Here is a 14404-nt window from a genome sequence, read left to right as displayed (position 1 = left end):
TATACCATTAAAATAGCTAGATTGTCAGGGACAATAGCTAGCTTTTCTATGGCACTGATATTAAAATAGGAGGAAATTAACTAAAATCTGGGTACTGGAAATAACTTATTGATGATGAATATTTTCACATATCAAGTGGATTAATTGAAGAAAATTGTCTGTTTGTTTACTTCTACTTTAGATATCTTTTGGAATAACACAAAGATTATATTTCCTTGAAGCAGGAATAACACATAATAAAAAGTGGACTTCCTTTTAAGAAAAAGGGCAAAAACATATTCATGTTCTCCAGGGTTTTTTTGGTTTTTGTTTGTTTGTTTGTTTTCTGGGTTTTGGTTGTTTTGTTTGTTTGTTTGTTTGTTTTATAAGAATCACAAGAGAAAATAATTTTTTAAATAAAGTTTTCAAAAGATAAAATTTCTCGGGGTGCCCGGGTGGCTTAGTCGGTTAGGCAGCCAACTCTGGATTTTGGCTTAGGTTGTGATCTCAGGGTCCTGGGATCAATCCTCGCCATTGTGCTCTGTGCTCAATAAGGAGTCTGATGAGGATTCTCTCTCTCTCCCTCTTCCTTTCCCCTCACTTCTGGGCTCTCTCTCTCTAAAATAAATAAATAAATCTTAAAAGATAAATTTTTTCTCTCCTGACACCCTAAAATACCTCTTAAATGTATACCAAATGTTACCATAAAAGGTTAACAAGTATCCAAAATGAGGTCAGTAACTCATTTTTCAATAAGAGCAGGCTCATCTCATACCCCCTGGTGTACAAATTATTAAATTTTTGAAATATAAGTACATATATTATCTGGTGAAACTATACCCCTATTTTATGTAATCTAATTCAAATTTCTAGCTATAAAAGATACAGAAATATATGTGGCTGTTACTCTTGCATATGTCCATCTTTTAATGACATCTTTGTAGATGTTGTCATTTCTATTTATCAGTGTGCACTCATGTGAGAACTCTACAATCTACCTTCTAGTTCCCCTCCCTGGAGATTCAGCAGCTCCAGAAACTCCATCCTGATCTAGTCAGATATTTCAATGTATGAATATAAGATGTAGTTTTATCTTAGCCATTATGTAAACATAGCATAAGTCCTTACTTATAAAATTTCCTGTGTAATCACTGAATGAGCAACTCATAAGAGGAAAGTTTTAGTGTTTTACTGTGTTTATATGGGACATTTTCTTTGAAGAAACTCCAAATTTGGTATATTCTTTTCTTTAGTTTTCTGCTATATATTAGCAGAATTTGCTCCCAGTTGGTGCTGGGAATTGCTCACATTTGTTGATGAGAATTTGGTGTTTAATGTTTGCTTTATAGCTGTTAAATAAGCTTTTATGATTTGGCTGAGAACATTTCACTTCTTTCTTATTACACCTGACCAAACTTGGTAGCCAAATCAGGAACTTTTTTCAAAAATTCAGATGTGAAAAATGTCACTTGAACACTAAGTAGAATTATGCTTCATTTTCCTTTTAAAATACATGATAATCACCACCGAAATTGAATGATATGAAATAATTTAGTGTGGAACACACTTGCATTAGTATAAAATCAATAGACTCTTTAGTACTTATCACTAGAGACTCCAATGTGTTGTATTGAGGAGGCATTGAATGGAAAATAAGACAGTTTCCCTGTTCTTTAGAATTTTACACAGGATAAGGTGAGTATATATTATGTGTATGTGTACATGTAGGCATATGTTTATGTATATACACATGCAAATTTCACATTAAGAGTGAATGCAACTATTTTTTTTTTTATAATTAGACTATGGTACTGACACATTGTTTTATCACAAATAGACCCCAAATCCTCATTGGTTGATCACCTGGATGTTCTGTGTGAATCAATTCATCTATTTGGAGTGTGCATAGATCAATATACAATGTCATTGCCTGATACAGTCACAGGTATTGTCACAGCTCAGACTGTGTTATCTTTGTATTTTGATGGTTGTTTAACAGTAAAGTGGTAGCTCTAACTCCTGCCCATCCATTATAAACTAGAGTTAATACTTACCCTAATTATTCCCTGGCCAACTTCCAATCCTGACTGGTAGAAACAATTTCCTTAAATTATAATCTCTTTCAGTCTTAATTTTCAGCCTTACATCTAATCCAATCCAATCCAATCCAATCATTACAACCACCCAGCTCTCTTTGGCACCCAGATTGGTATTGAACTATCATGTAGCCAATGAACACTTCATGTTCATGGTATTTTCTTTATATTTCCATAATAGTTTGCAAGTATATTTTGATTTTGAATTATCAAGTAGACCTTAAACCTCACGGACCAGGACTGAAACATTTGACTTTCTATTTTCCATAGCAACTATTAGAATGTCCTACCCATTAAAGACACTTTATTTTTGAATGCATGATCATATATTGAGTGAATGGGAAGACAGTGGGGGAAGGAATTCAGAAGTGGGCTATGAAACTGCTGGTGGAGGAGTAAAAGCAGGACAGAAATCTCTCCTGGACCTAACATTTTGCTGTATACAGTAAACAGAATATAAACATTATAATAGGGAGTAAGGTTTTCTATATACTTAAACATTCTCTTTAGTATGTTAGTGAATAGAGCTATAACTGTGAATATAATAATGGCTATTCATCACTTCTTCTTTATATAATGGAGGACTGGGTAATTGAGAATTGTGCTTCTGAAGAGAATTTTAAAACCTTTCCAAAAATCAATATAGATATAATGAGATAGTAAAATATCTATGTCGATATATATATACATATGATCAAGATCCAGGAGAGAATGGGAATCTAGAAATGTGGGCTCATTTTCATAAAATACCCCTTTTTGGTGTGCCTGTGTGGCTCAACCGGTTAAGTGTTTGACTCTTGATTTTGGCTCAGGTCAAGTTCTCAGGGTGGTGAGATTGAGCCCCACATCGGGCTCCATGCTGAGCATGGAGCCAGCTTAAGATACTCTCTCCACCTCTCCCCCTGCTCCTCCCCTGCCTGCATACTCTCTCTCTCTAAAATAAAATAAAAAATAAAATAAAATACCACTTTTATTCCAGAGGCTGATACGAAAAAGGTAGCTAAGAAGTTGAACTTCACATGGGTAAGTACACAAAAGTTTGAATTTAGGATCTATTATGGCTGAGGTCCTGCTAAGTCACTATGACCATCTTCACCAAATTTCGGCATGGATTCTGAAAGGGCTTCATTCTAGAAGTAACAATAGCAGAACTGTACCCAGCTTTGAGTTATCTAGGTGGCCTAGATAAACTTGAACTATAAACTTATTTAAGGCAATTGCTAGAAATTCAGAAGCTTAGCAAACACAATTTAAAATACTTTTTGGAGGAAAATAAGATAAGCCTAAATCTCAAATTATTTCCAAATTAAATGTTCAAATTCTGCGTTTAGCAGATAATTCAACCAAAACACAAGGAGACAAGACCCCATGAGTGAAAACTAGCACAAATAACAAAAACAGAACCATATATACTCCAGATACTGGAATTAGCAAACAAACGCTATAAAACCAAGTAGATAAATACCAAATTGAAAATAACATCAGGAAGCTATAATACGTGACATGCGAGATTTTTAAAATTATTAAATGGAAATTCTAGAAGTGGAAAAAATACATTATTTATAATTAAGAAATCTATATGTTGGTTTAACAGCAGAATGGATGCTAACAAGGAGAGAATGAGTAAATTAGAAGTTAAATCAAAAGACTTTCCAGAATGAAGTAGAGAGAGACAAAGAGACAAAAGAGAAGAGACATAGAGAGCACAGTGTAAATATCTTAACATATTATATTTAGAGCCCAAGAAAGAGAAAAGGGAGAAAGAGAATGGGGTTAAAAATCATATTTGGGGATGTCATGATTTAGAGAATTAAAGAGATTCAAAGATTCAGGAAGAATGAAGAGTATCATGATAGTAAATATATGGATAAACCTAAGTGAACACTAACTGTATAAATAGTAAAACATCTGGTATGATTTATAGTATGTAGAATTAAAATATATTTAAAAAACAAATTAAAAAGGGAATAAATGAAGTTCAAGAAGTCTAATGCCTCGCATTTCTCAGAAGGCTAAAAGTATAAATTAACATTAGATTTTAATAAGTCAAGCATGAATGTTATAATTTCTAGGAAATCACTAAAAAGACTGGAAAGGGAATGTATATCTTTCAAACTAATACAAGGATTAAAAAAAATAAAATGATAAATAATGCTGTGTTTAAAAGATGAATTAAGGGGCACCTGGGTGGCTCAGATGGTTAAGCGTCTGCCTTCGGCTCAGGTCATGATCCCAGGGTCCTGGGATCGAGCCTGCTTCTCCCTCACCCTCCACTGTTCCCCCAGCTTGACAGAGAGCAAATAAATAAATATTTATTGTCAAATAAATAAATAAAAACTGTCAAATAAATAAATAAAATCTTAAAAAAAAGACTTTCTTTCTTAAAAAAAATAAAAAATAAAAGATGAATTAAAGGAAACATAATAGGTAAAACAAAAAAAAAAGGCAAATTGTAGGTTGGCTGATTTAAACCAAAAATATATTAACAATTATACTAAATGTAAATAGACCAAGTAGACTAAAAATTAAATTCTCTTAAAAGAGATACATATAAAATATAAGCAAACAGAAAGATTAAAAATAAAATAATGGAAAGAGAACTGTCATGCAAATATTAACCAAGAAAAAACTGGTGTCACTAGATTAACATCAGACAAAATGAATTTAAAAGCAAAAATTACTGCTAGAGATATAGAGAATCATTACATAAATGTAGAAAATTCAATTCAGAATTTTTTTTAAATGTGTGCTCTTAATAGTATAACCTTAATATATATAAAACAAAGTAACAGAACTACAAACAGAAATAGACAAATCTACAATCATAGTGGGCTAGTTTGGAGGACCTCAGTAATTGAGAAAAGGTAGGAAATAAAAAGTAAATTCATTGAAGACCTGAACAAATCTTTTAACAAATTTGACCCAATGGGTATAGACCCTGCACTAAACTGCATCCAACACTGTACATAACAACTATAGAACACATATTCTTTTCAAGTTTATGGGAAGCATTTATGAAGTTGACAAAATACTGAATCATAAAGCAAATCTCAAAAAAATTTCAAAGACTTTAAAACATAGAGTGTAGGGTGCCTGGGTGGCTCAGTTGGTTAAGCGACTGCCTTCAGCTCAGGTCATGATCCTGGAGTCCCAGGATTGAGTCCCGCATCGGGCTCCCTGTTCAGCAGGGAGTCTGCTTCTCCCTCTGACCCTACCCTGTCTCATGCTCTATCTCATTCTCTCTCTCAAATAAATAAATAAAATCTTTAAAATAAATAAATAAATAAATAAAATAAAATAAAACATAGAGTGTGTTCCCTGTTCACAACATAATTATTACAGAAATCAACTAGAAAATCCCCCATATGCTTGGAAATTAAGAAATACATTTGTTATTGATCCATGGATCAAAGAAGATGTTATACAAGATATTTTTGAGCTGATTGATAAATCAAATACAACATATCAAAACAGTAGATGCAGATAAGACAAAACAGAGGAAAATGCATAGCATGAAATGTAGATATTAGGAAGGAAGAAAGATTAACAATTAATCAGGTAAGTATTCATTTTAAGAAATTAGAAAAAGAACAGCAAAGTAGCTATTGTTTTTCTCATATAGCTTATGGTTTGAAAGTGAAATTTTTAATACAGTAAACATCTTTATATGATCATAGCATGAGAAACAAAATCAGATAATATATCCTGGTTTATAAATTAATCTATTTAGTGCCTGTTGTGCAAGCTTATGGTTGGTATTCATTTGGCAAGTTTTTTTGGATGGAAACACAACACTATATCAATCAATCACTTTATGGTATATCTATAGTTTTTTAAATATGAAAGAGTTCTGAAGGTGTTCAGTATAATAACAGCATAGGCAGTAGACCTAATTACATGATCTTTTGAATTTTATCCTTTCAGAAACTAGTGCAGCATGTTTCTTATAATATATAAAACTAGAAAATATGTCATTACAATTGCCCCAACCTTTAAAAATTCTTACTCTTAAAAATTTTTACAGCCTAATTGACAGACTGGCATTTTACAAAGATTTACACCTTCAGACTATTGAAGTGTTTTTGTAATATACTTATCAAAATCATCATGATTAAATTGAGTATCAGAGTGGGAGAATTAGTATATTACCACTATGACTTCTCATTTTTAGGAATTAAAATATTAAATGTAATCTTTTACAAAAATACCCACAAACTATATTGAGTACTTCTCCTGAATTATATTACAACATGTAAGACATAGTAGTCATTTAATCAATGTTTTTGATCCTATCATTGAAATTTAATGAAAACCATTATTTACACCTTGCATCATACTATAAAAATATGCATATGAGGAAACTTTCAAATACGCAATAAAATATTTACAAAGAAAAAAGGGACAAAGCCTAAACAAAACAGAGAGATCAGCATACACAAACACATTCCATGCTTACTTGTACTATTCTTGGCAATGACTGCAAATTGGCTTCAATCTTCTTAGCTATTGTAACTTAATTATACATAATTTAATTGTCTCCAGACTGCACCACCCTGAATGTATAAATGAAATCACAGTCATACCTATGCCAACATTCTATAGCTTTGCCCTCCACCTAAGGAGCTACCTAGAGCATTCTGAAGCTTCCTTGGGGCATTTCCTCCATCAGTATGTCTGGAAGCTGTAAATATATTATCTTCCCAATTCTGATAAGCACTGTGGTATTATTTCCTTCAGGCTCCCCACTGCAGCTCACTTGCTGTTGTTCTGGGCTCTTGACACTCACCTGGATGCCTTTTCTTCTTACACAGTAACTTCAATGGCCAAAATGTGGACAAAATTCTTTCCCTAATAAATCCTACAACACAACTGAGTTCAGGACTTACTACTAAATCAACCTCTACTAAAGATCAAAAAATAACTGAAACAAATTAGTAATTTACAACTAGCTACTTCATAAGGGAAACTGGTCTATATAGTGATAAAAGCATCCCCAAATCCATACCATTGTATATATAATCACTCAAAGAAACCTGTTGCTGCCTCTACTTCTTAAACACCTCTACTTCCTGCCATGGCCTCTGCTTTACAACGATGTGATCACGTTTGTGATTTTTCTCTGAACAAAGAAGTATTTGGCACCAAAGTTGTAATCACATCTTCACCTTTGCAAGATAAAAAACTACTCGCATGTCTAAAGTAATAGTGTTTGTAATTGTGTGTTGGGTTTTCTTTGTTTTTCTTTTCTTCTCTCTCTCTCACACACACACAAGATTTTAAAAACCTCAGGAGGACATGTATGTTATCCAGAGCCTCTGCAGCAAAAACCAGCTTGTTGCAAAGACAGGATACAGGAATGAGTACTTCATCCTGAAGTAATCATAGAAAACACTCTACAGGGGTGCCTGGGTGGCTCAGATGGCTAAGCGTCTGCCTTGGGCTCGGGTCATGATCCCAGGGTCCTGGGATTGAGCCCCATGTCGGGCTCCTGGCTCAGCGCGGAGCCTGCTTCTCCCTCTCCCTCTGCCTCTCTCCCTGCTCATGCTTTCTCTCTCTCTGTATCTCTGTGTCTCAAATGAATAAATAAAATCTTTGAAAAAAAAAAAAAAAGAAAACACTCTACATGCTTTATATCCGAATTTGGTGATCTCTGCCTTTTTCCCTTGGCTTTCTCTTAAGTGCTCTTGGGGTCAACCAGGGTATCCTTTATATGTTGATAGATCCCTGAATGTGGTTTTGGAGGTGGGAAGAAGTGACTGCTTTCAAAGAGTCATTACAATAGTCCTCCCCCACCCTTATCTGAGGAGAATACTTCCAAGACCCCCAGTGGGTGCCTGAAACCATGAATAGTACCAAACTGCACATATACTTTTTTCCCTATGCATACATACCTATGATAAAGTTCAATTTATAAAATAGGCACAGTAAGAGATTAACAACAATAGAATAGAATTATAATAATAGAATAATTATAACAATATACTGTAATAAAAGTTAAATAATCATGGTCTTTCTCAAAATATCTTCCTGTACTGTACTCACTTACCCCTCTTCTTGTGATGGTATGTGATGATAAAATGCCTACATGATGAGATGAAGTGAGGGGGAATGATGTAGGCACCGTGATGTAGCCTCAGGTTACTTTTGACCTGCTGACTATACATCAGGGGGATGATCATTTGCTTCCAGACTATGGTTGGCCATAGGTGACTGAAACTGTGGAAAGCAAAAATGTGGGCAAAGAGGGGACTACTGTGTTTAGGCTGATGACTAACACATTCATATCTTCAGCCCGGACCTCTCTGCTTCATCATCATCTCCACTTGGATATTTAATAGGCATCTCACACTTAATTTGTTCAAAAAATGAACTGCCAATATTTCCCCTTTCAGTTCTGATCCTTTCTCAGTTGTCCCCACCTCAGTTAACAGAGATGTCATTTTTCCAGATGCTCAGCCCACATAGCTTTAAGTATCTTTGGCTTTATCTTTCACTCACAACCCTATACCAAACCTAGCACCACCACTCTGAACACAATTTCTTGCCTATATTACACTGATAAATACTATCTATTGCTTTCTTTCTTCCCTTCCCATAAGTTTATTCTGAACAAGGCAACCAGAATGATCCTTTTTGAAAAAGTCAGCACTTGTCATTCCTCTGCCAAAAACCCTCCATGTCTCCCTTTCTCACTACAAATAAAAGCTGACCTCTTTAATGTGGCTTACAGGCTCTACATGATCTTGCTACTCCTTGGACACACAGGCATGCTTCTGTTTCAATTCTAAATGGTTGCTTTCTCTGCCTGGAATGCTCTCCCCCACATATCTGTGTGGCTTTATCCCCATCTGAAGTCTCAGCTCAAGCCTCTCTCAATATGACCACACTCACCACAGTTAAAGTCACCACCCACCCCAGCTCTCTCTTTTCACCTTATCTCCATCTTCTTTGTTTTATTTGGATGGAGTACTCCACCTTCTAATGTACTAAATTAATTTACTTATGCATCATGTTTATTATTTATCACTGTCTTCTGTAAACTAACCCTCTGCAAGGAGAAGGATATTTTTCTGCCTTGTTCAAGAGTCTAGAATAGTGTCTGACAAGCCCACAGCAGAAAATGAAAATATCTCTTAGAGGAATGAATGTGCTATCATCAGGTTTTTAGATCTATATGTCTTTTACAAAAGGATGACAAGCTAAGTCATCAAAGTTTGAATTTTCTAAAAACATCAGTATCTTTTGCATTTATTCATTTAGTTTAGTTTAGTTTAATCTAAAAAACTTAACTTTCTAAAATATGGTAGAACTAAAATTTCTATGAAAGGGTGAGTATATTTTACTATGGATACCAGATCAAAGAGGGTAAATTGGGGAATGAAATAGAGAAGGTAGAGAGAACAGTATTTATTGAATATCATGTCAGTAATTGTGTCGGAAATTTCATACTTTATTATGTTTTAATTTTTAAATCAAACATTTTACTTTTGAAAGTGTAATACATGTAATAGTACAATGTTCTAAAGGTGGAAAGTGGTATAGCATAAAGTCTCTCTCCCATCTGTGATACCTGGAAGGCACCCAGTTCCTCCACCTGGAGGGAAAGATTGTAACCATTTCTTCTAAAACCTTTTAGAGGTGATCAATGCACATACAAATGTATGCCTATTGATACATCTTTACACAACGGTAGTTCATCCCTGCCCTAAAAATGAGAAAATTAACTCAGAGTATTTAAATGGCCATCCCATGATCACTTGGAGAATAAATGGCAGAGCCTGCATCTGAGTGTGTCTTTTTGACCTTAATGCCCACACCAAGAAAAATCTCAAGTATTTCACCCCAAGACCTCTGAGAAAATTAACTTGTCCTCCATAGAAACATTTTTTCTTCATTGGGCAACTAGCTAAGAAGTAAACTATTAAGACCCTCTATTCTTTTCTGGGAAATTTTCTGAAGCCAAGTCTGAGATAAAGGTTTGTAAAGGCAGATCTGACTGTTAATGGTGACGTCTTCATCTATGTCAGAAAAAAAAAAGAAGGTAGCAAGAAGCTGAGTTTGCTTTTCCCTTCAGCCTAAATGTAAAAGCCATTAAAAATCAATGCTTGATTTAAATCTTGATAAAGAATTTTTAAAATTTATTTTTGTTTAAAAATATTTTGTTTAAAACTTCCGATATCCCTTTGATAAATAATTGGCCCTATCTCATGTTAATAATCCAAGGGGAAGGGAGGATGAACAGACACTACTAAAAAGAAAGCAGTTTCCCTCATTTTGACTATTAACCTAATTTAAAGTTGTAAACTCAGAAACTAATACTAAAACCTTTGGAGCCTGCAGTCTAATAGCTAATTTGTGCTGTGCTTCTGTTTAACTCATATATTCAGTTTCAATGTTAATGTATTAATGTATACCTCATACTATGCTGATGTAAAGCCAACTGGTATGTCTGTTATTTATTGGGGATCTACTACTTAGCTGTAAATCCAAATCTTTAAGAAAAATAATGTACCTGTTGAATTAAAGACTGCTTTTATATTCGTAGGCTTGAAGAAGCCAGTATGGGAAATGGCTATCCATTTCATTTTGCTAAAATTAGGTCTCCCCCATGATCTCCACTAATAACTTATTACTTCCTTTGCTTCTGATACAATCACAGATTGAAAACTTTGCTAACTGCAGCATGCATTCAGCCTTTGGAAAATTGTTTTTTATCCATCATGTAGTGAAACTCCCCAATACATACCAAGTGTCTAATTTAAGGCAGGTGCCATGTTAGAATACTGTACAATAAGAACAAATAGGGCATGTTCTCTATTCTCAAAGAGATTACAGTCTGGTGGGAAAGACAGGGATGCACATAAATAATTATAATGCAAAGCCATCACAAAGAGATATAAACAAAGCACAATGAAAGCATAAAGGAGAGAATACTGATTTTAACAGAGAGGTTCAGAAATAGCTTCATGAAGGAGGGGCAAGAAAGCTGGAAATTAACAGATGTTTATGCTAGATGAGAGAAGAAGCATAAGTAAAAGGCATAGAGTTATGGTGATACATGGTCATCTTCAAAGGAAGCAAAAGTACTTCGATCGGGAAAAGACTGTTCATGCCAGCCACAGATGAAATGATACATTTAAGTTGTTTAGTACGCCTGGATATTTGAAGACATTATTGAATTCAAACTACCTCATACTATGCTGATGTAAAGCCAACTGGTATGTCTGTCATTTATTGGGGATCTACCACTTAGCTGTAAATCCAAATCTTTAAGAAAAATAATGTACCTGTTGAATTAAAAGACTGCTTTTATATTCATAGGCTTGAATAAGCCAGTATGGGAAAAAGCAGGAAGAGATCATTTCTCCATTCTATTAGTGTTGATAGAAATCTTCACGAACTCTGGCCACTTGTTAGACCTTTCTAGTAAGAAGGATCAAAGAGAAAAGGAGTAGACAGGGAAGGCGAATGAGGCCAATAAACATGTATAGACTACTTCAGTATTCTGTGGTCTCTGGCTTTGGAGGTATGCATTACTCATAGGAGTTGTCTCAGACCACCTAAAAGTAAGACCACAGGTTCCATAGAAGGGGGTTCCTCCTGTGTTTTCACATGGCTCAGGGGGAATTTTCTTCTCACATGGATTGGCTATTTTTTCCTCTCTTTGGCACATTTTACTGAGGTGTGTAGATCACATCTATCCAACTGACTCTTTGGACTCCACATTATCCTGTCCATTCCATTCTTTTCCATTTTTTTTTTTTTTTTAATCCAAAAAGCAGACCTTAGTTCCCCTTAGCTTTATGTCTAGCTATCCTCTCAGTTGTTGTCCTGGATCTCAAAATCTTACCTTGTGCCAGAGCTTTGGGTTACTACAGGCCTGGAAGTTTATTAAATCTTATTTTATATTTTAAGTTCAAATTGTTCTACACTTTTCCCTACTAAAACAGATTGAGCTCAATGATTCTGCCTGTGAATAGAGGAAAGAATTCAAGATAGAAAAGGCTGTGCAAAAGAGGTGGGATAGTTTAAATGCCTGTAAAAAGTGTTATTATAACACCAAAATAAACTAATCTGTTCTGATAAATGGTATATTAATAGGCATCTCCAATAAGGCGGTAGGTAGAATAAAATGTCATTGCTATGGTGATTTTAGTCTCAGGAGAATTGAAAATAACCCAAGTGAGTGTACAGACCAGACCTTTGACTGCTAAGTTTATTTAGTCAGAAAGCTCTTTGCTGTGGAGGCTAGGAGTAGTATTTCAATATACTAAAGTTCAGATTACAAAATGGAGCTCACTGAGAAAAAGGGTAGCCTCTGTGTGTGAACAATTTAATTTTCTAAAATATCACAAGTAAACAGGATAAACATAGAATATGTCTGAAAAAGACACACTTTCCATTTCTCTTTGCCAAAATCACATACTGGCCTCCAACTGAGCCAGTACAAGTCAGTAAAGTAATATGGTCATTGAGTCCATGGGATCTTAACTACAACAACAAGTTGAATGGAAAGCTTTTCAGTTACAGGCACTTATGCTTAGATTTCTGTCATGTTTTTTTATTGTTCTTGGTCAGAGACTAAGTTGGTAGAATTTTTAGTAGTGTTTATGACATTAAAAGGTACTTTAAATTTCTGCAAACCATTGATCTTCTGGTTAGGAAGATTAAGATTTGTCAAACTGCCTTCCTTTCCAAAGCCATAGACTTCTAGTCACAGTACTTAAACTGAAAATTAAAACACAAGCACAAATACACACACATAGACATTTCAAAAGAAAAGATATTTAAAGTCTCTGGAGGGTAACAGTTGGGGAATATTTTGTCATGTAAGATCATATAATGACAGGAGATTGGAATTTCAGACAAATTGCCTCATCCTAGAACTGCCTCAACTATCCAAAATGCTGAGAGAATGCTCAAACTAATGTTCAGCGCTAACAGAAAATATTTTTTAACCATTTTATGGAGGTTTGATAGACATATGAAAAGTTGTGCATACTTACTTCATACAATTTAATGAGTTTGGAGAAGTATATTTCTGTGAAACCATCACTGCTGCTTATGCCATAAACATACCCTTCACCTTTAAAAGTTTCCTCCTGCCTTCTCTATTTATTATTATTAGTTATTATTATTATTTTTGTGATAAGAACAATTAACATAAGATCTGCCCTCAGTAAATTTTTAAGTATACAATGCAGGCACTATGCTTTACAATAGATCTCTAGGACTTGTTCATCTTGCATAGCTGAAGCTTTGTATGAGAATAAAAAATCTTTCTTCTAGAATCAAGTTATAGCAGAAATTCCTTTTGATAGTTTTAGTTCATTGGGTTCCATCTAGTTACCAATTTTTATTTATTTTTTAAATTTTTTATTATTTTATTTTTTTAAAGATTTTATTTATTTGAGAGAGAGAGCATGAGAGAGAGAGAGAGAGAGAGAGAGAGAGAACCTGAGTGGGGGAGGGGCAGAGAGAGAAGCAGACTCCCCGCTGAGCAGGGAGCCGGATGCAAGACTCAATCCCAGACCCCGGGATCAAACCCTTAGAATATGAGGATTAAATTCACTTCACTTACTCATGTTTAGTGACATGCAATCAGATATACAAATATATTTTGAGCTAAGAACTATTACAGAGGTATGAACAAGATTCCATTAAATGACCAAGATGGAGAGTATTAACTCTGGATGGGCATAGAAGACAAGGGGAAGTAAAATCTTTCTAGGCAAAGCATAGCAGCAGACATATGAGAGGTCATGATATAATCCTGAAAGCACACTAGGTTCAGGGTTACAGAGCTAAGGAAAGATGGAGAGAAATGACAGAAGACAAGATGAGAGGAATAGTCTGAGATCAGGTTGCAAGCAAACTATGGCATTGTAGAACAAATTAAGTAAACTGGATCTTATTCAATACACAATAGAGAGTCAACTGAAGCTTATAAGCATAGATTTAATATTATATTTGATTTTGAGGAAATTAACTTGTGATAGAAAGGAAGGTGAACTAATCCTAAGAGACTATTGACAAAGAACCCATATAGGAATCTGCTAATATTGTAGGGACAGATAATAAATTCACTAAATATTTTGTCATTGGACATATATTTTTCTATTATTTTCCATCCTTCATGGATTTGAAATTATTTGACAAATGACGGAAATGTAGAGAATATCAGTTACTTTAAATATTCTATAATTCTTATATTTTGTAGGAAATTGCATTTGACTGCTCCTCTCCAATTTAGCAAAGTTTATACAGTTTTCCCTGCTCCTATGAGGAAGGAAAACTTGAGGGTATTTAAAAACTGCCCCTAAGTCAAT

The 14404-nt window shown here is 34.4% G+C and overlaps 1 protein-coding gene across 2 annotated transcripts in view; it reads right to left on the bottom strand.

The window, feature by feature from the left end:
* The window catches only part of PDE1A (phosphodiesterase 1A), a 236704-nt gene that overhangs the window by 157601 nt on the left and 64699 nt on the right, over positions 1–14404 (bottom strand). The gene's annotated exons all lie outside the window — the stretch shown is intronic.

This window comes from Mirounga leonina, unplaced genomic scaffold (assembly GCF_011800145.1).
Source record: "Mirounga leonina isolate KUSES-001 unplaced genomic scaffold, KU_Mleo_1.0 Mir_151, whole genome shotgun sequence".
NCBI lineage: Eukaryota > Metazoa > Chordata > Mammalia > Carnivora > Phocidae > Mirounga > Mirounga leonina.
This window is presented reverse-complemented; position numbering and strand designations above follow the sequence as displayed.